Genomic DNA, 22,521 nt, shown 5'->3' on the forward strand with positions numbered 1-22,521 from the left:
CACATCCACCTGTAGGACCCAGAGTCCCAGGGCTGTGAGCTTCATCTAGATACAAGTATACCTGGTATTTCTTAAGGACAATCACTTCAGGGAGGCGACCAACCCATCCCGTCCTGCTGGCTAAACGGGATAAAATATACATACACTTAGCCTTTCTAACTCTCAAAATTAGGAACTGGCCACTTTATGATTGCTAATTTTTCAAGTTTACTGCATTTTAAATGGTCTGACAACTCTGCTTGTTGTTTTAAACTGGCAAAGTTAGAAGATGCCGTGGGTAGGCCGATGTCTAGCGGAAAAGAGATTGGATCTTTCCTAACAAGCACTGAAACACGACTGATCTTATTTCACCACAGAGAGAGAAAGGTCACAGCAGATTCCTCTAAAGCTTGTAATTGTAGGCAACCTTAGACTTTGCATCACATTGCATATGTAACTGAAATGACACAAAGAATAAAAAAAACATTAGAAGGTAAGAGAATAAGTGTAAGGGCTGCCAACAGGTAACCAAAATAAAATATTTCTTTGAATTAAAAAAAAAGAGAAAAACACAAATTTCAGTGTGTTTTTAGTGCTGCGATTATTTAATTCCATCAATATTAATGAAACACCTTCATGCTGTAGGGTAAAGCTAGATGTGACACTGCTCTTGAGGAGCTTATGTTCTGGAGGAGCTTTGGGGAGATACTGATCTATCAACCGGTAGTTACATGATGTCAGACGGATTGCAATGGCAAAAGTTGAGGGAGCCGTGTGAGGGGCATCTCATCTGGACTTGGCCTTGACAATTGACAAACCTACTGAAGGAAGTGACGCTTAGATTGAGAACTGGACAATATGGTGACATTAGCCAAGTGAAGAGACAGAACAAGAGTGCTTTAAGCAGAGCACAATCGCATACACAAAGGTCTAGAAGCCAGAGAGAGCCATGGCCGAGGGTTCCCCACTGTTGTGGGGGCTTCTGTCATAAGCAACAGGCAGTCAGCATGGCGGGAAGACAGTGAAAACAGTAATATTGTTTATTTATTGAACAAATAACTGACGACACATTTGAGACTGTTTGTCCTCATTAGGCAATGTTATTACTTGAAAAAAAAAGGCAATTGAGAATCCAGTCATGGGACCTTGAAGCCAATGGGCAAATTTATCACCTTTTAAAATATGCCAACCAATCCTGAGAGGACAGTAACTGCAGATGATTCTTGTTCAATAAACGAACAATTTGCTTTGGAATAGAAGGCCGAAACATCCCGAGGGGAGAGGACTGCTGCCCGGCGACCTGACAGCGGGTTCATGAAGCACCATCACTGCTTGGACGGTACTCAGGGAGATTTTCAGAGGACAGGTTTGTCTTGGGGGTGTCATTATTTGGCCCACTTAACAGAAGTTTCAAGCTGGTCAACCCTTGAAATAGGGCTCTCTTCTCTTTTTAGCAGGGCTTGAACAAAAAGAAACTTGAAATCAATTAGAGGGAACGAGGAAACGTATTTCTGTCTTTTTGGAGACAAAAGATGTAACACAATTGGTTAAAATTCAAGGGGAATAAAAACCTCTCCAGGTGGGGCTGGGGGTGGATACTGCAGCCCTAAAGTTGAGCCGTTGCTTCAATCGCAGGCTTGTGCTGCCATCTTGTGTTGGGAAGGCTTCCTCCACCTCCGGACCAGCTGGCAATTTCCTGCTGTTTCTGCTGTTCTCCTTATGGCTCCATCAGCAAGATGCATTAAACAAATATGATGCAGAGAATCCATCAGGGAATTTAACACTTCGCAGCCTGCCAGGAATTAATTTTGCTACTGACAATCTTCCCTTCTTCATTCCCTTTCTTCTTGAAAAAGCAAAATTTCACCCTTTCAGCAGTCTGATCGGTACCCAGCCCAGCCTTGATGGAGTCACACTTTGACCTTTTAAAGCACGCTGGAGGGTGGTAGTTTGGACCATTAACCGCACTCTCCCCCTATAGGATGGTGCTAGTGTTTCCACTGTAGAAAGCTCCTGAAGGTACTTTTTACACCATGGATGCAGGGAAGTTGAAACGCTCTATCAATAAAGTCATGGAAGAATATTTCTGTCTCCCCAGTAAGCTCACCTTTTATTGTTCCCATCCTATATTTGAACGATGTTCACCTATTCAACAAATTAGCTTTATTTAATCAAACAATTATTTTATTGTCTATTTGGTATTAATCAGAGGCCCCTGATTGCCAAGTCAGGTGGTTATTGAGAAATGACAAACACAGCCAACCTGGGTTAATATCATTCCAGCCAAAAGCAAAGAGGTTCAGGTTTTGGCAGCTTGTGCAGTCTTACTGTGGATAAATAGGCAGTATCTGTTGGGCTTTGGAAATACTGAAAACAGGCCACCCACTCCCATCTTTGAAGAACCAGGTTGGAGTCCCTGACCTAGATGGGCTGACTCCAGGCATCTGCACGGTAGAAGCACAACATATACTCTGCTCTCAGCAGCAGTTCTTTTCAAATACGGCCAATGCAGGGCTGTGAAATGAATAAACATCCACAAGACAAGCCATCTGTTTGTTTGTTTAACATTTCGACAGTAATGTGAACCTGAGCTCACAGACCTTTTCAGACCAGCCAATTGCCCCGAAATCTCTGACGCTGTCTCCTCATGTCTCTGGTTCTTTACCTTTCTTCAAGGAGAGTCTCAGCAGAATTTTTTTCCCTTTCTCTTTGCTTTTTTTTTTTTTTTTTTAAAGCTGACAGAGGAAAAGAATCCATAGAATTAAGCCTGGTTTACTCTGAGCTGTCAACATCCCTGTGACAGATGATGGTATATGAGAAAGTTTTAGGAATGAGCAGGGGGAAAAGAAAAACATTTCATAAGCCACCGAGGGCAGGATCAAAGGGAGATGTCGTGAAGGTCCCACCCCTGCACCCTCTCTGAGGCTGGGCATGTTGGGAGAGGGATCAAAGCAGGAGCAATTTCAGACTTTAGCCTGGTAGTTTATTCTTTGCTTTGAGGCTGATGCTGGAGCTAGCTGGGCTGAGCTGCCCAGAATTAGAGAGGGCAGCCCCCTCCACGAGCAATTTGAGGAACCTTCCACTAATTCCCTAAATAGCTCCCTCGCCATTACAGTCACTCCTGTGTGCTTCTCCTCTCCGTCTCCGGTGCCCAGATAAATGCAAACCTATCATTTAGGAAGGATATAAGCTAAACCCTCAGTACAAATACTGCAGATAGGATACACCTGGCACAGATTAGGTGGTCAAGGATTATTTAATGTAACAACTAAATTAATGCATGGATACATGAATAAGTGATGAGAAAAATAATTAAATAGGTAAGTAAATAAGGCAAGGGAACTGACAGTTATTGAGCACCTAATCAGACTTATTTTGTTCCACCCAAGTTATTTCAATAAAAAGAGGGCTAGTCTAAGGATCTCCATAGAAAGGAAATGGAATCAGAACAGAAAGGTCAGGAACTGAGAGAATATTGTGTCTTTTTCTCAAGGTCTGTCTCTTTTTCTACATGTCTGCTTTGTTCTCCTCTTTCTATGGCTGCCTTTCTCAATCTCCACTCCACGTATTTTCTGCTTGCTCATTAATTATGCCTACCCATGATTTTGGCTTGCTATATAGCTAAGGCAGCCATTTTATTTCTTTTTACCTTTTCCTTCTTCATCGTTAACTATTTCAGCATCCCCATTTTCTAAATTTAAATTCCAGAGAGAATAATTTGATCACTGTAACTTGCTAATTTGTTTGTTTATTTCTGAGCAGGCCAATTGGTCATGGTTGCTGACTTGCCTGTGCACCGTCTGCTTTTGGGTCTGGTAACTTCCTTGGTCCAATCATTGTGGATGAGCGGAGGGAGGGTGGGATCCCAGATCACCCACATGGACATTAGACAGCAGGGGCTGTAGGGAGCCAGTTTCTCTCCGGAGGGGTTGTGGGAGGATGTGTACTTTAGGCATTCTGGCAAACTCCTGCATGACAAGTTCTGATGAAAGCGCTCTCCCAAGTATTACCCTATTTAATCTTCACAATGATCTTATGAGGGCAGAAAATTTTTATGTGCTTTATAGATAAGGCAACCAAGTCTTAGCTAGGTGAAATAAACCTCTTGAGACCACAAGGCTATTAAGAGACAGGTCCTAGATTGGATCCAAAGCTCAAGCTCTATCCCTAACCCCTTCCTAAACGAGAGAGAATGGTATGTAAATAATATTTGTAAAAATTCTTTGCGGTCCAATATGGTCCAGGAGGTTCAAAAGCTGAGATTATGAGTTGGCACCATTTCGGGATGATTGACATCAACTTCCAGGTCCAACATGCAGATGACCTTGGAAAGTACTACATACAGTCCTTCATTATCTTTACAGCTAAGAAGTCAAAAGGGTCAGAATCTAGAGTGGATCTGTTGAGTAGGGATCTTTAGGGCTCATTTGACCTTGGTAGATCATTCTTTCCCAACGATGGCCATATTACATACGTTCAGTGTGATTGACCAGACTGGAAGAATTTAATGTAGTCATCAGATTTGAGGTCAGGAGGCCAGTAAATGGGTAATTATTGGAACAAAGATTGAATGGCTGGTTTGGGGGGAAGAGGAAAGAGGGCTAGAATGGCATCAAGGTATTTTCTTTTATCAGACTCCCCTCCCATATCCCTAACATTTTATTTCAAGCGCTTTACTTGCCACAATTGTTAAAAATGCCTCTCTATGTACCTATTGTGGTGATGCTTTATGTTTCCCATCCTTCTGCTGAATTGGCTCATTTATCACTAGATCGTGCTGATTATGATTATTTTCAATGTCTTTAAAACAGCCTGACCTTATTTTTCATAACTTTCTTTTCTTATCTGGTTTAGTAGGATGGCTCAATATATTGTAAATATTTGAGCAAACATGCTGACCATTATGTCCCCACTGCCTGGCAAAGTGCCGGACATGGGTGCTCGACAAGTATTTGTTGAATGCACGAATGCAATAAATCTTCACCCTAAAAACATAATGTTCATTGCTAAAAATAAGACTGTGTTATTTTAAGATCATTACCCTTGCAACATTCCCTACTGGATTAAAAAACAATCTCAGTTCCCTTTCTTTTACAGGGTGAGCATGAGCATAGCAGAAAGAGAAATAAATCTTGATCATAACATGCTGCCTTCAAGGCCCAAATTAAATTCCCACTGATGTTGGCCTTACCAAAAATTTTAAAAGGAGCTTTTAGAAACATATGCCTTAATTTAAAAGACTGGAGATTTTTACCTATTAGTATCATAACAGTTAACTTCATAGAATTTTAGGGTGAGTTAAATAAGAATAAAAGGAAGGCTTTGTAAACTAGAAGTCACTAAGCAAATGTAAGCTATTAACAATATCAGTGATAATGACAACCCCAGCTGGGGAGATTTCGGGGGTAGGTAGTGCTTCTTTGTACTCCTCAATGAAAATACATAGAGCCATATTTCTATTCTCCCTACTCTACATCAGTCTCCAATGGTGTCTTAGCTCTTCTCTTGTTCACTACATAATGCTGTCCCCTTGTCAGCCACTTGTAACCTATAAAATCCTTCCAATAACCTTATGAAGTAGGTATGTATACAGTTACAGAAACAAGCGAAGAGATTGTTTAACTTTCCTAAAGTTGCAAATAGCATGTTCTATTGGCTCTCAGATGCTAGGCTACCATCTAGGTGATGATGATATCTGAATAAACCCTGCAGTCAAACCTTTAAAAGACTCCTTGTCTGTCCAAGGAGGTCCCAGCTACAACACTGCAATCTGGAGGCTGCAAAATTCCACTTATCATTTTCAGAGCCCTCAGGAATACAACAGTTATTTGGAAACTTTAAAAATGTGTTTACAAACTGCCGTCTTCTTTACCTACCGTCTGATGTGTGTTCCCAAGTGTGCACTGTGCCCTTCTTCTTATGAAAACACTGAATAAATCCTTTGAATCACTTCATGAAATGATAGGTCTCTTTATCAGAATAAGCAAGAACCCAACTGCCCCATTAGAAAATGGCTTTTCCAGAAGTGAGAGCTGATAGATATCTGCTCACAAGAATAGCCCACAGTGATTAAGAAGAGTGAGTCCATTGTCACTCAGAGGTGGCACTGTGTGGCAGTCCCCACAAGCTGCCTCTCTCCCTCTGAAAAGAAATCTTCATGCTATATCTGGATGCTTTGTTTGGAATCCATTTTAACGTGTTTGAAGTGACCCTGGTTTGTGTCTTTTCTTTCTTTTTTTTGTCACTGTAATTTTTTAGTTCAGTATTTCTGTACTAAAGAAGAGTAAAAATGTCAGGACCTTGCACAAATTGTACTGACTTGACCCTTGTAAGGCAACAGCATGCTCTCTTCCACATCATTACATTTTATTACACTCCTTGCCACATCTCTGCCAAGGAGACAGGAAGCACGGTGGACAGCGTGTCCCCCTCCCGGCTCAATGAGTCCATAACCTGAACCTGCTTTATCACTTCTGGGTGTGTTCATCATCCCATCCAACACTTGAGCAGGTTTGCAGACAGACTGGATTTGCTCAGTGGAGCAGCAACCTTGGTGGTGGCTAGCAGTTCCCTAAAAGCCAGGTGGCAATTAATCACGCAAATGAGGGAAGGCAAGATTTGCATTAATGGAAACCCATTTCTGGAGTCTGCTCCTCCACCACTGATTTCTTACCAGAGGAGTTAACAAAGAGCAAAACAGAACCACTGAGGTTTCACCCGTTCTCCCATCCACTCAAATTTAAAGAGGCTAATGAAGTTGTGGGTGTATGAGGGAAATGGGAGGAAAAGGGGTTCAGTGGTCAGAGCTACAAAATCCAGATTGTAGTCAATCTCTGCAGACAGTTTGTGGCATGAACTTGGGTGAGTTATCTGCCTTCCTTTGCTCAGTCTTCTCCTCTATGAAATGGGACTAAAATTAATGATGAAATGGGACTAAAATTACTGATGAATTCTGATAACCACCAATCATACTGAATGAAAGATTAGGAGAAAAGGCATTGTATTCTTGCCAAATATGAATCTCAATGTGGTCGGAGGATAATCTGAAAAGATAATTTCATTTAAGAGTAGAGACAGAAAGAGGGAAAGTGGTATAGGATTTCTAGGATGAAACAGGAGACAAGAGGAAGGGACAAATTATGAAGGTACTTGATTACAATAGTTTTATGATTTCATTAAGATTATACTGACTCCTTGGGACAACAGTTCTCAATGGGTATATTACCACCCCCTAGAGAGTAGTTTTGAAATTTACAGGACTGTTTTGTTTATTATAACGATTAGGGAAGCTCTCAGTGTATTGGGGTCAGGATACTAGAAATCCTGTGATGTGTGGGACAGTCCTGCCCCAGACAAATTGTCCTGTACCTGCCTAAATTTTGAATGTCCACTTAGACATTTATGAGATGAGGAAAGCCTATTTATCATTACCTAATACTAGGAATTAACCTTCATTTTTTATTAGTATAATACATTTTTTGTGTGTAGTTTTAACATACACTGAATTTTCTAAGAATGTGACTATAATATAAATTGAAAGAACATCACATTTTGTCTCGTTCAGAACATCATCAGGATTTGTTTATTTCAGAAAATCATATCACCGGTGGCAACATCACTCGTGGTGTATGGGTTGCCAGTATTACTGACTTTGGGGTCAGCTGGATAGTACTGATGGGATTCTATATCTCTGTATAGAGGTGCAAGTTTCTGCTTATTTCATTTAATCTCTCAGTGTTATCACCTCCCAGCTGTTACTTTATGAAGTGCAAATGATTTTATTTTAAATTGCTTTCCCCGTTATTTCCCCTTCATATTATACTTAAGCCATTTTATTGATTTTTGAAAACATTATGTATGTGGGTGGATTCTATTATCTCTGAATTTCATTTCAGGATAATAAAGGGCATATTAAGCCTCCTTTTCTCAGTAGTCAGTTGTGCTTAGTTGTCGTTCTTCCTCACTTACTAAGATTTTTCCCTCTTAGGGTTCAATATTCTTCTTCTATGATCTGGCTTCTATCCATATCAATCCAATCAGAGAATCGTGTTTGCATATTTTTAAAACCCAGCTATAGACTAGATTCAAGTTTTCAACAGTGGTAGTGTTGCCCAGATCCACGTTCTGGAATGTCTGTACCTTAGCCCTAACCCAACTTTACGGGAATCTCTATTACAGTAGACTTTGTTAGCCCCACTGAACAAATCAAGGCTCCAAGAGGTAAGAGACTTTCCCAAGGCCTCAAAGAAAATCAGTGGTAGAACTGAGATTGAACTCCATTCTGTCCGTAGCCAAAGATTGCTACATTATTCTACCATGACTCACACCTTCCCATACAAAGGAAATGAACTCATAGTTAACATATAGCAGTGATTTAATAATGAGACTGACTGAATTAATTACTCACACTTGGGTGTGTAGACTTCGATGTTTTAAAAAGTACTTGAAAACTACCAGCATATTTGATTCTTCCTATAAATTTGAGAAGACCGGACAAGTATTGGTACCCAAGTTAGAGAGAGGAAGGAGATCTTTTAGAGTTATACAAAGGAGTCCTCAACAGTAGATCCACAACTAGAACCTAAATCTCTGGATTAACTCTAACCTTATGTCCTTTCTACCATATTGAACTAAAGATTCATTATAGATACGGATATTGTTTAATAAAAAATAGGTAACATTTAACAGATGCTTAGTATCTATGTGATGCTAAATCCTTTACATACACCATCAGATTTAACCTTCAAACAACCCTGTGGGGTTAGAACCTCATTTTGTAGGTGAGACAACTGACAAGGGCAAATGATATGAAAATCTCAATAGTATTCAATTCGTCATCGTTAATGTGCAAACAGACAGAACACTAAAATCCCTGCCTCCTTGTACTGAACAGCACTCTACAAGTTTCTAGCTGTGACTGGTATGAAATTTTTTCCCCCTTTCATCACAGTGAGACTACAGCAATGGAGGAGAAGGGTTAAGATTGTCAGAGCTATGTAAAATATTATTTAGATGTGAGGTATTCCAGGAAAATGGCAAAGGATTGCAGAGGATAAGGAAAATAGAGTTTTATCCCAGGGCTAGCCAGTGTCAGAAGAGTCTGTTTTCAATAGTTTGACAAAAAGCATTAGCCACCAAATCTCACATGGATTCTGCAAAACGTTTTATTCAGAGCCCTAAGACTCATACCACACTTTTTACTTAACTCTGATTCCCTCACAATGTTTTGACGAGGGAGAGAAGATATCTTGTGGTCTAAAAAGGGCAGACCTTGATCTCCAGTTCAAGGACCTTGAAATTCAGTTGCTGTGCGACTGTACCAGCTACTTAACCTCACTGGACCTTAATTTGGCCATCTGTGAAATGGAGTGGATACAATTGAAATACAGAACCACTTTGGCAATAATAAGCTTCAATCAGTGGCTGGAAATGCCTGGTTACCAGTCCCTGGTAACCAGAAAGCTAACATAGGGGTTCAGAGCTGATAATTTTCAGATAGGGCTGGTGGGTGATCATTTCCTTCTACTTGGTCTGCTCTGTAGTTGCAAAAAGATAGCAGAGAATAGAAAAGTGGCATGAGCCCAAAGCTTCTGCAGTGTGGATAGAAATCTCCTTGGTTATATGCTTGTGGAGTGCTCAGCTGCAAATCCCAATGTCCTTATTCTTAAATTACAGCTACTGAAGCAAATCCTAAATTGGCTCCCCCAAAGACAGCAGCAGTTGCTGGGCTGGATAGCATGACTTCCACTATCGGCAACAGGCAACAGCAATCACAGGACCAGCAGGGTCCCCACTCTAGCTCCTTTTAGGATGTCATTTTGATTTTTATCCCAAATGTCACTTCACATCTGCATTCCTTGTTTGCTATTTCTCCAATTAGTATTTCTTTTCTGTATTCTATGTATTCTCACCTTAATGTGGTCATCATTACAGTTCCAGGTCAACAGAACTTGTTGTGGTTATTTGAGCATCCCACACGAAGTGATGAAATAATGGAAAAAATTTAAATGACAACTAACATAATGAATGCATGTACAGAGAATGCATGTATATATATCCTTCACCAGGGACATATAGTAGGGTCTAGACTACTAAGGTATTAGGAAGCAGAGTAGAGGAATTCTACATATATTTGCTAGTTATTAAAATGTAGATCAGTTACTCTGTGATCAAATCCACGTATATACATTCTAATGTCCTGTTGTGTTGACTTCTGAGCTGCAGCTTAAATTTTCCTTCAGACAGGTAGAATGTCAAATTTTCCTTTCTCTTGTAAGCATCACTGGAAACTTGCCCAACAGACTGGGAAATATAAGCACAATGTAATTGAAAGCTTGTTTTTATTTTTATTTTGAATGTCTATAGCACTAGCATCCACCTGAAAAGACTGGTACATGCCCTTAGGGCCTAACGTAGTCTAAGTTAGATGGACAAGAAAATTCAAATGTAAGTTACCTAAAAGGAGTGAGGAGGGAAACAATGAATGCAATGGAGGGAAGTCTGTCAAGTCTGTTCTGCAACTGAGGGTGAGCTGTGGGTCTAGAGGAGAACAGGCTTTGGATTCAAGTCTGACTGGAGGCAGATGAAGGTCAAGTACAGAGCTCTGACCAAGGGAAAAGATTAAGGATCAACACAGGAGTAAAACCGATCTTTTGTTGGGTATAAGCCAGAAATAGAAGGACAGAAGATTCTAGCAACTCCCTCAGTTTTCTTAATGTGTCAGTAGCAATCAGGCTCAGAGATACATAGATTAAAGTAAGCCTGAGATTAATTAGAGGACCCCTTGGGCATGACAGAGGGATCACACCATCTCCAGTCCTCCCCACTCCCAGATGCATGTGTACACACATAACCCTTTCACTCAAATCTATTCAATTTCTAAATATATCCAAGCATTTTTCCTTATTAAAATAACATTATTAGTCTCTATGGAGTAGTAGTGCATTGTCCTGATATAGCTCACTGGTTGTCACTAAAATCTTTATTGGTTAGGACTCATTTCCTGACCTTTAAAAATTTATATCCATGCTACTTGGCACAAACTTGCCATTAATAAATGGGTAGATTCCTTAAAACATAGGATGCCTGTTTTTGGAAAACTATCTTTCATATTTGAATAGTTCCTTTGAAGATGAGATTTCACCAAAAGCTCTGGAAATGTAAGGAGGAACAGCTAAGTGCTAAAAAGAAGGGAAATGATGCCCTTCTTAGATATCTGCTGGACAGAGATGATCCTAGCAATACACTCTCTAAAGAGCTCCCGTCCAAAGTGGAAGGAGGGGATAATAAAGTGAGTCAGTGCAGCTGCTCCACCGTTCTTAGCTTGAGTCAAGAAAAAGACTCTAAAACTAAGACGGAAACAAACCAAGAGCGATCTGGAGACTTCAATAATCTAGATACTCTTCTCCGTGATCTGACTAGTTCTGACTTTCACAATAATTCCAGGACCATAATATGGTAGTAATCTGGGGACCAAGCAACAATTGTTTCAAAAAACAAGTTATCTGTGTGTGAGAAGTCCCCAGTCTGTGCAACCCATTTGCCTTCTATGTAACTGAGCAGTGTCTCTAGATAACCCTGTTTCTGTTGGCTTCGGCCTTCCTGTGAAGAATATCAGTGCTTTCCCCATGTAACCAAAACATGTTTTCAAATTATAGTGTAACATTTGACCAAGGACAATAAAATCAATACTATCTAGATGAATTCTTCAGGTTCGGGGCATTCTGGAATCTTAGTCCTCCCAATCTCCTCCCCTGGTTACCATTGCTGTCACTGTCATCCAACCTGATGCTAACCAGTGAGCACCCCTGCTGCTGACTCCATCCATGCTCACTTTCCATCACCACAGTCGTAGTTTTGAGAGGAAAGGTTTCTGGCCAAAATCAGGGCTCTGTGCTGTGGGTGTCTTTACTACTCTTAGATCCTTTTGTATGGCATGGATTTGTGTATTTACCCTCCCTAAGGAGCACCATCCCGATCCCAAGTGGCTGGGTAAGTCCCAGCAGCAGCACAACATGGTCCTTCCCAATTTTTTTTTTTCCAAAAACTAGGCTCAGCAGGCCAAGGACTGCAGGCCAGGGATGAGGCCTAGTCAAGAAGAGGGCTCAGAGGAGCCAGACTAAAGTTTGGTCCAGGAGAAAGTCCTTGCTAATGCAAACCCACCCTTACTTTTTGCATTTAGTTTGGAGGAAGGTGTCAGACAATGCTCATGAACCCTTTGGGGAAGACAAAATTCTGTGGTTCTTCAGTCTTATTTCAGATACTCTTCCCTATGTTGGATGCAGTGTTCATTGCTTGGAAGAATGGATGGCCACTCTTAGATGTTTCCAAATGAAGGGAGGCATTGCTTCCCTAGAGTAAAGGGACTAGAATTCTTGTCAAATGACATGGCCTAGAGTTTCACTAATACTTTTGATACCATCTTGTGTGATTTCAAACACAAGTCATTTCCACTTCTGAGCTATAGAAATTCCACTGTAGAATGAGGATAACACTATACCAGGAGTTGGCAAACCATGACCGTTGGACCAAAGCCAGCCTACTTCTTCTTTTTGTATGGCCTGTAAGCTAGGAGTATTTTTTTACATTCTTAAATGGTTGGAAAAAAAGTCAGAAAAATGATGATATTTTGCAGCACATAAAAATTAGATCAAATTCAAATTTCAGTGTCCATAAATAACATTTGATTGGAACACAGATGCATTTCTACCTTTACATATTGTCTATGACTGCTTTTGTGCTACAGGGGTAGAGTTGTGGTTGAGACAAAGACCATATGGTTCACAAACCTAAAATATTTACCATTTTGCCCTTTATAAAAAGAGCTTGCCTATCCCTCCACTAAACCTCCTTTACCTAACTTAAAAAAATTAATGTGGGGAGAAAAGTCCACAAAGTCTTTGAAAGAACTTTCCATACTGCAGAACACTTACACCCATGGGAAATTGTTACTATTATTGTTATTTTTGTTTTTATATTAAAATCACATTTATGGGAGTCTGAATATCCAACAGCATGACTAACTGATCCCTAAATAATTTAAATCTGCAAACATTTCATTGAATGGATGGCTGCATTGTTAGTTGAAAGATGAAAGAGAAAAGAATTGCTCTTATTAATCTGACTGCAATGAAATTTGTTCCTTCTTCTCCATCGAAAATATAGCTGAGTCCTAGCCTGGGGAATGTATTTGTAACAGAGTGTATATTAACAGAAAACTGAGAATAATAAGCCACATTGATTTAGAAAAGCATAAAAAAGATCTGCTTTTTGGTTGAGAGTTGTCCAAGTGAAAAATCCTAGCTGAAAAATGCAGTAAAAGCAAGTGGCTTAGCAAGAATTCATGGAGCGTCTACTATTTACAGAGTAATGAACTGTGGAAAGAACTATGCAATTGACAGGTCCTGTCTTGGACAACTCTCTCTGCCTTTGGGCTACTTCTTGACATTCGCACACCCCTACCCATGAATAATATTCATGCCTGAACTTCTAGGCAAAAGCCCAGTTCTGGGCTTTTCTTGATGTCTTGCTTATCACATTGGTTTAGCTTGATGATAAGACAGTTATGGTGGATAAATCTCAATAGATGGGTTGAAGTTCTATTGTAAAGTTACTTGAGTGGCAGGATGATATGTATATGCTTAATTCCAAAGACAGTGAGCTATTTTAAAGTTTTATAACTGAGGGTGGACAAGAAGATTGGGGCTGCATTTCAGGATGATTAATCTAGTAGCTGTGTGTAGGATGGATTGGAGTGGGGAAAGGCAGAGAGATCAATGGGGTAGTTTTCCCACTAGGTCAGGCAAAGAGTAATGAGGCTCTGAACTACTGTGGGGGCAGAGGGAATGAGAAGGAAAGAACAGATATGAGAATCAGTGTAGAAGCAACTGATTCAATGTGGGAGTTGAAAAAGAAGGTCTTTGAGCTATAGATGCCATTAATGGAAGCAGGGAAATTGGAGGGAGGAGCTGGTTTGGGAGGGAGATAATGAGTTTGGTTTTGGATATGTTGATCTGAAAGTGTCAGCACTACATGCAGGTTGAGATGTCAACATAGTGGATGGAGATGCTATTCCAGAGCCCAGGAGATAGTGGTAGGAGGTGGGAAAGGAGAGGTATTTCTACTCTGACACAGAACAGGGGTCTGTACAGAGCTCAGATGCCAACAGCGACAAAGGAAGAAAGGTGGTGGGAGCAATGTAGACAGCCAGAGAAATATTTCAGTATTATCTCAAAAAACCTGATGGAAAAAGAAAGAGACAAGTGAGTAGTATTAGAGCTGGTCAGAAAGAGAAATAATGTAAGAAAGGATGGCATGGGAGAGGCCATACAGACCACAATGCCAAACAGGATAGGTCAGTGGAGGGACACAAGAAAGCCAGAATATAGATGTGGGAAACAAAGCCAGTTTGCGCTAAATATTGCAATAAAAATTTCATTACTTCGTAGCTCATCAATATTCCAGAGAGAAGTAAATAATGTTCTCCCAATGTGCTCTATAAAACTTCTTCCTTCCCTTTTCTCCACTCCAGAGACAATTTGGCTTTTCCTAAATCTGATTAGACTTCAATCCCCTATTGACGCAGTTATGTCTTTGTTTTATCACATATGTTTTCCAGCTGCCAAAAAACTGAGGAAGGAAATAATCTAAAGAAAAATTCTCCTTTCCTCTATCAAACCAGCAGATAGTTCATAGCAGTTTTGTTTTCCCCAGGTAACTCTGCCTCTCATCACTTTATTTTTATTCTCTTAATTCAAGACATATTTTGGGAACAAAAATATTTCAAATGAACTTCATGTTCATATTTCTTTCCCTATGTTTGCCTTTATTATTTTTTTCTTCTCTGTTTTGGAGCAAAAGTTAAGGGTTTCTGAGTCTGTAAAGATTTAGAAGATTTTTTTGGTGATGCTACTTACCCTGCTTTCCTCAGCAAGTCTGCTCCTTTGCTCAGACAGATTGCTAGTGTTGTTTTGTTATTAATCAATAGATGGAGCAGCAGACATGGATGAGCTTTCTGGTCAATTAAATCAGATCATGTTTTCCATGATTAAAGTCCTTTCTCAGTGGTTCTTACTATGACTCCAGGTTGTTTTTTCCGTGAAAAATGTCCAAACAGCAAAATCATAAACCATCTCACTATCTATCACCTATTTGCATGTATTCAGTGGATTAGGATGTGCATGCACGTGTGCGCACGCACACACACACAAGCACATGTGAGCATACATGCACACACACCACTGGCAAAATGTGTGCAAACCTAGTCAGATAGGCTTTCTCATAGCTTTCCTATAACTAAGTGGCACTGTACAGAAAATTCGCAGACCAAGTTGTTGCCTCTTTATCTTTACCCTGAAAGTGAATCCTATATATATGAACATGTTTAAAATAAAGATCATCTCAGAACAAGCAATCAAGCAGTTCATAAAATATATCCTAGGCATTTTCCATTTTAAAGATGGAAATAATATTAGTTAAATAATACTATTTCCATCTTGAAATGATACCAAAATATTGAAAAACCCCTTGGACAATGACCTTCTTCTAGGTTCTAATCACCAACACAATTCTTTATAAGTTATAAGCCAAGATCTCGGCTGCCCAAGCTGTGGGCTGCACTGGGGCATGAAGACACTTGGCAGAGATGTGGGTGTGTTCAATCACCAGCTTTGTCTGCAATCTGGAGGGCAGCATCAGAAAATGACATTTTACTTGTGTAGTGTCTGAGAGCAGGGCTGAGCATGAAGTCATGTGAGATGGCCAAGTGAGAGAGGCAAGAGGGGACCTTAATGAGGGACAAAACCTGTCTGTGGAATAGAAAGAGCAGCTGAATATCATAGATATGAAGAGGAAAGATAGATCCAGCTTAGGGCCTCATGGAGGAACCTGCAGAATGGTTTGCTACTCTCTCAACCAAATTGACTGGCCCAGACATGAAGGCAGAAAGTCTTACTCCACTGCGGAGCCTCTACAGTTCGGTGTCTCATAATTGTGATGCAGCAAAATAAAATAAGATGTGCAATTCTTTTCTACAGGAATTGCATTTATGGAAGTTTGAATATCCGACAGCATGACTAACTGATCCCTAAACAGTTTGAATCTGCAGACATTTCATTGACTGGATGGATGCATTGTTAGTTGAAATTTACTCTTCTTATCTGTACTGCCAAACCAAGACTGGAGTGCTTGCTCCAGAATACTAGAATGGTACAGAATACCAGAGCACCTACCAACACCATCACAAGGTGATGTGAATACTGTGGCAGGGTTTTATGTTATTATCAATATGACCAGCTTCTTTCTTGGCCTTGGCCCCCATATGCCTTCACACTTTTCCCCATATGCTTGAAACCATTGTGATGTGCCCTAGAAATAGGAGTTATTAAAATAGGGGCATAGCCTGGGAAAGAGTAGAGCTTTCCAAAGGGGACCCAAGCAGGATCAGGCAGGCAGACTTTGAGATTGACCACTGGATCTAGACAGCTAGGCTTAGGGGCAGATGAGGTATTGGTCCATTGCAGGGCAGGGAGTTAGCATAATGGTGGCAGGAATGACACAGAAGAGGAGAAGCCTGTGTGTAGAGTGGTACACAAGTGTGGCCATGAGGCTGAGGTCAGATCTAGGAAACTGTGGAGGGAGGTGAGGCAGCACATATGCAGCCTTCAGAGTCTGATTAGACCCGAGGGGTGGCTGAGTGATGCTGCTCACCTCTCTCTCACTTCAAGACTAAATTTCTTTGATGGCTGTGATCTCTTTCTGGTCTTAACCTATGGTTTTTGTCTACAGTGATGGTGTTGGAGGGAGTTTAAAGTGCCTTTGGCAGAAATAGTCTTCTTGATTGAAGTCCTCGCTTAAAATGGATCCCCTCCATTTGCACAGTGCAGGACCTTTTCTGTGTAGCTCCAGCTGAGGTCTTCAGGCAACAGCTGATCATGAGATAATGCTTCAGCACTTCATGCCCGACAATGTGAGTTCATGGGAAGCAATTAGAGACCAACAAGCCAGATTATAATCAGGGGCTAGAGCTTCCCATCCATAGACAAATCCATAAATATTTATTCTTGGCAGAAATGCTTTGGATGGCTGCTCACCTTTTTTCCAAAATGCTTCCTTTTCTCAATTCATTTAATTACAGTAGGGAAAATGTTTCGTTTTTTCTTTAGCAGTTGCTAAATCTCTCTTTTATCAGAGAAGTTATGGTCCAGGCAGAGCTGGAGTAAGGAAGGGTCAGCCAGAGGACTTTCCTTTGGTGTCCATTTATAAAAGGATGTGAAAACACCATAGGAATAAATCAGAAATGTGGTATGGCCTGTTTTATCTAGGACTTTACATGTGACTACTTACAGAACAGGAAAAATATAAATTAGGCCAACTTTTCCAAAGTAGGCAACAACTTCAGATGAAAAGAAAAAGGGATGCTTGAGAGCACTCACCCTTCTTTGATGCAAACACACAAATGCAAATGGGATAATGTCTTGAAAATATTAAATTCTGTGTTTTTTATTCTTCATTCACATATGTTTTATTCCCTAGTAGCCACTTGACATTATAGACTCAAGGAAAGTGGGATGAAAAATTCTACCTTGGGAGGGAAAAGGAAATAATGTAGAGAAAGTTCTGATTTGAAAGGAAGAGCATATAGAAATATTAATTCTTTCACCTCCCAGTTATTGTCAAATGGAGAAGGGAATGGAAGTCAGTCAAAACAGGAGTTAAGACACATTTGTCCTAACTTTCCCATTTTGGGTTGAAAATCTAACAGAGATGTATTAGGTGAGTTGAGGGAAGTTCCAAAAGTAGAGGTATTTTTGACTTATGTCTCCATTACAGGGTCTGAGAAGAAATGAACTTTCATGGTGAATCCTCTCGCACCAACCTGTGGTGGCCACCTCAGAATACAATCCTTGATGTAGAGTGTTTGTGCAGAGAGAAGGACTCTGTCTGTATGATGTGGAAGATATGAGGAATTCTCACACCTTCTGCAGAGAGATGTGGGAAGTAGCTGACGGTGCATGTTGGTGAGCTTACCAGGAGGGATGTCATGGGGATGTGAAGTAGCCCAACAGCTGACGACTGTTGAGCAGACCATCTGTCTAGGGATCAACAAGGAGTTATGGTGATATCTCAGAGGTATACACAACACCAGCAATTACTAAGGAGGGGCCAGTTCAGAAGGGGTGATCATAGGACACTGATCAAAGTAAAAGAATCTGCCACAGATTTTATCTTTTGATGCCAGCAAGATGACTCATCACCAGGTGAAAAAAGGACGCCATCCCAGTGATCAAGGTAGCCAGAGAAGAACACAAGGATTTATGTGTTTTAAAATGATGCCTCCTCTCCCTGCCACCAAGAGGCCATGTGTGATCTTCCCCATCCCCTCGATAATCGCCTGCTATCTTGGAGAGGAGCGAGGGAAGAGGAAGAAAATCTGCAAGTCGAACGAGCTTTTCTGAACAAGATTGGATCAGGAAAGGGACTGTTTAGTTTATTTCTGTTGGACCAAATTTAATGGATAAAATTGATTTTAAGTTTTCCCCCTACTATCCAATACGATAAGGGCTTGCAAGGAAGATTAGATTAACTCTGGGGGAATGAAGAAACTCAATGTCTTTATGTATCTGAATGTGTGTCTAATTTTGACCTCACAATGTTAATTATGTTTTATGTTTATTTTTCAGTTTCATTTTATTATCTAAATTTTAAGAACTTCAGTATGTCCCCTAAGAAGTTATTTAGGTCAGTAAAATTGCAAAAGTAAACTGGAGACCATGAGCTACAGAAAAGTGGGAAAAATGTTCTCTGAAAGTGAGAAAGATATTCCAATGATAATTCTGGAAACAAAGTTTAAAATCTTATACTTTTCTACATACATGCATATACATGTATATATCCATGCTAAATAAGAATGTGTGTCAAACAGATATGAGCTTTTACTGATAGAAAAATTTGTGAAATGATTTAAAAACTCATGTAATAAATTCCTTATTTGGAACATAAAAAGAGAAGAATATGATTTATGTTAATGTAAAATATTTTCTCTTTCTATTTGAAATAAATGAATGAGAACCAAGTTAGTAGCCAGCTGGTACCCCTGCACACCTTGGTATAGCTCTGGCCTAAGATTTAGAGTTTTCTGCAGGCAGCAGAAATAGTCCATCCAGCCAGAGGCAGTGAAATTTCCCTGCTGTATTATCTGCTCTTCCCTCATCCCCATTTTTTTTGGCACTACCTCTCTTTCACTTACACTGTCATCATGGGATCAGCTAATTTGTTCCTCATGTCCTCACTCTCTGGCTACAGTTAGATGTCCATATTGGACCAATGATGCAAGCTGGGACAATTGGTTCCTTCTCCAGGAATGTTGAAACCAAGAAGGAAAAGAGAGCTCAGTCTTATCTGTATGGCTAATACAAGCCTTAAGAAACAGGTTAGCAAATGATCCCATGTCTGTACATGGGATCAGACGTGGAGGTTACAGAAGAAGCCCTGCAGAACATGGCACCCCGAATTACAAATATGACTAGGGCTGGCAGAGCCTGGTCTGGCTGGCCTTCAGCAAAACTGAGAAAACTGACAAGTCTGCCACTGATGGATCTCATTGCCCCATTGTGACACTTCAGTTGGGCCCCCCATTTGCTCCCAGTGACTTTTAGTCACTGCTTTTAGCTGTTAATTTATGCATTAGTGGAACACATAACTCAGAACACAGGAAGGTTTTAACTTGGGGATAAGGGGACCATCTTCTTTCTCTCACGGACCCATGGGATGTCAAAGTCTCAGCCTCAGATTAAGTGCAGCAGCCATGTGGGAGAAAAGGCGCCAGCCAAACCAAGGATGGGCAGTGAGTGCAAGAAGGGGAGGCCCTTCCTTCCATGTCTTGTTGCTTTAAAGGTCCTGAGGAAGAAGCAGGCTGGTTAGAAATCTCTGTTGTTTTTGTCTTCAGTCTACTGAAGTTCTCTACTCTATCCATTTATGGTTGATTTGCTATCTTCTCTTTCTCAAAGCTTATTCAGAGATTTTTGATTCAAGGCAAGGAGAAGTGGGGGAAACAGTTCCTTTCTTGAAGTCAGGGCCCTGGTGGCTCAGGTGCTGCTGGGCTGCTGTCGTGGGCATCTGTGGTTTTTACCACCCAGCATTTGCTGGTAACAGAACATTTCCCGGTTCCCTGAGGAAGCACCCTGACCCCACTGTCACTCCACCTGTCTCAGATGGAGTTGACTCCCCCTGGCTCAGAGTGAGCATGTGACACAGACTGGGCCAATCAGAACATCACAATCTCCTTGCCAAGTGATTGATGGAAGAGTGACTACATGACCCAACCAGTGTTAATGAGATCCAATGGTCTTGGGCTAGGACCCCTGGGAAAGTTGCATATTTTTTTCTTTCTGGGACTTTTGGTAATAAGAAAGAGGTTGGCCTACACTTCTAGGAAGCACCTCGCAGAGCCTGACCATGAAGCCCATGACCCGGAAAGGCAAAGCTGAGATATAAAGAGAAGCCAAGCCATGATGATGTCTTTTGAGCTCCTGCATCTAGTTATGCCTGAAAGCCTCCTCTACTGGATTTTAATCACACAAGTCAATATGTGATTTTCATGCTGGAGCCACTTAAAGACTGTTTTTTTTGGGAGGGGGCGGTTTTGAGGGAAGATTAGCCCTGAGCTAACATCTGCTGTCAATCCTCTTTTTTGCTGAGGAAGATTGGCCCTGAGCCAACATCATGCCCATCTTTCTCTACTTTATATGTGGAGTGCCTGCCACTGCATGGCTTGACAAGCGGTGCATAGGTCTGGTCCTGGGATCCGAACTGGCAAACCCAGGGCCACTGAAGCAGAATGTGCGAGCTCAACCGCTGTGCCACTGGACAAGATCTTTGACTTTTTTATGTCTTTGAAAAAGTCCTCACTATTACTTCACCATCTATCTGTGCCTTTGGGAAAACCATGCAGTCTCTCTAGGCTTCAATTTTTTCATTCGTTCATTCAATATATAAAACTTTGGTACACACCAACAAACATCACTCATTCACTGTGCTCAGAACATTTGTAAACGGCAGAGGGCAGGATGTGTGATTCCCTCCCAGCAGCCCCAGCTCAGTCTCCGTGTGGCTCACTGATCTGGGTCAGGTGCCCATCCTTGGATCAATCACCATGACCAGGAGAATGTGATGCGCTAACTGACCAAATCAGGTCGTGAGATTTCTATGGGCCCTTCTAAATCTTCCCTTTTGTTTGTAGGTAGATTGGCTTTCAAGTTGAACAAGAACCCGTCTTAACAGCACCAGGAAAGTCTATACAATCTAAAGTGGCCGTCCACTCTGGAGGACTCACTTTTCTTTGACACCCTGAAAATGCAGATGCTTATGGACAAGGTCTTATTCTGATGAAAGTCTTCAGTCATTTGTCAACAGTTAGAAAATATTAAGTATGACTATCTCATGTTCTTCATTTCTCCCATAAACTGTTACAGGAAAAAAAGAAACTATACAATGTCCTAGCCATACTAAATGCCCATTTATAAAAAGAATATTTTAGCGAGGAGTGGGAGAGAAGTGAGGGGTTTCTTAAGTGAAAGCAATTTTAGGCTGCCAACTTTCACCAGATAATGGACTGTTCTAAACTGACTATAGTGGTAAAGAGTAGAATTCTATAAAAACTTACCTACTATTTCCAAGCAGATCAGAAATATTGTGGACCTTATAAGACCTTGGACAGATTTATTTTTTATATAAGAAGTAAAAAATGTTGAAAGCCATTCCTAATGAAAATCAATCTTTTTGTTCTATTATGCATTGATGAAAGAAGTTTCATGATCATTAGAACGATTGAAGTCTGAATTCTTTTTAATGAATATTACATATCTACCCATTAACAGGAGGCACTGCAGCCAGCCTGACTTGAACCCAGTTTTCATTCCCTGTAGTGTTTGCATCAGGGGTTCTAGGAGTCAACTCTTCTGGGTCTGTCTGTAGTGTTGTAGTGAAGAGGAGTGCTTTACTAGCAAACTGTAACACCTAGGAAAATAAAAGCAAGAAACGGGTTTCAGATCCAAACAGACATGCCAAAATTGAGCAAATGGAGCAATTATTCTAAAACAAGGATGATCACGGCTTTCATTAATTGGGAGAAGTGTCATCCTGTGATGGCATTTTCTGCCGCTTCATCTGTTTTCCACATGCAGCATTTGGGCATTCAATTATTGTCTTTATCTTCTCAATTGCTTCTCTACTCATATGTTCCCCATCTCAATGAGCAACGTTCCTTCTCATTAACTCCTTAAACCAGGAGCCTGGTCATCATTTTTGGTCCCTCTTTTTCTCACGCCTTTTACTCTGTCTCCGAGATTTATCTATCTTTCTTCCCAAATATCTCTTGAATCCTCCCTTTCTTGCCATCCATTTCACTACTTTCTTGGCTCAGGGAATTAGCCATAGAATACTTTCATAGTTTTGTATGCTGTTTGAGTGGTTTTTACTTTTTTGTTTTATTACAGAGCAATGCAAACCAAAACGCAAAAAAAACCACAGCAAAAAAAAAAAAAA

At 40.6% G+C, this 22,521-nt stretch overlaps 1 long non-coding RNA gene across 2 annotated transcripts; it reads left to right on the forward strand.

Annotated features, from left to right (window-relative positions):
- The first annotated feature begins 1,176 nt into the window (after positions 1–1,176).
- LOC138915434 (uncharacterized) lies at positions 1,177–18,981 on the forward strand. Of its 2 annotated transcripts, none has more exons than XR_011421365.1 (2): positions 1,177–1,345; positions 17,809–18,981. It is a non-coding gene; the product is annotated as an uncharacterized lncRNA (long non-coding RNA). The 2 variants fall into 2 exon arrangements; XR_011421366.1 differs by lacking the exon at positions 1,177–1,345 and adding an exon at positions 1,375–6,840.
- Positions 18,982–22,521: the final 3,540 nt, after the last annotated feature.

Source organism: Equus caballus, chromosome 9 (assembly GCF_041296265.1).
Source record: "Equus caballus isolate H_3958 breed thoroughbred chromosome 9, TB-T2T, whole genome shotgun sequence".
Taxonomy (NCBI): Eukaryota; Metazoa; Chordata; class Mammalia; order Perissodactyla; family Equidae; genus Equus; species Equus caballus.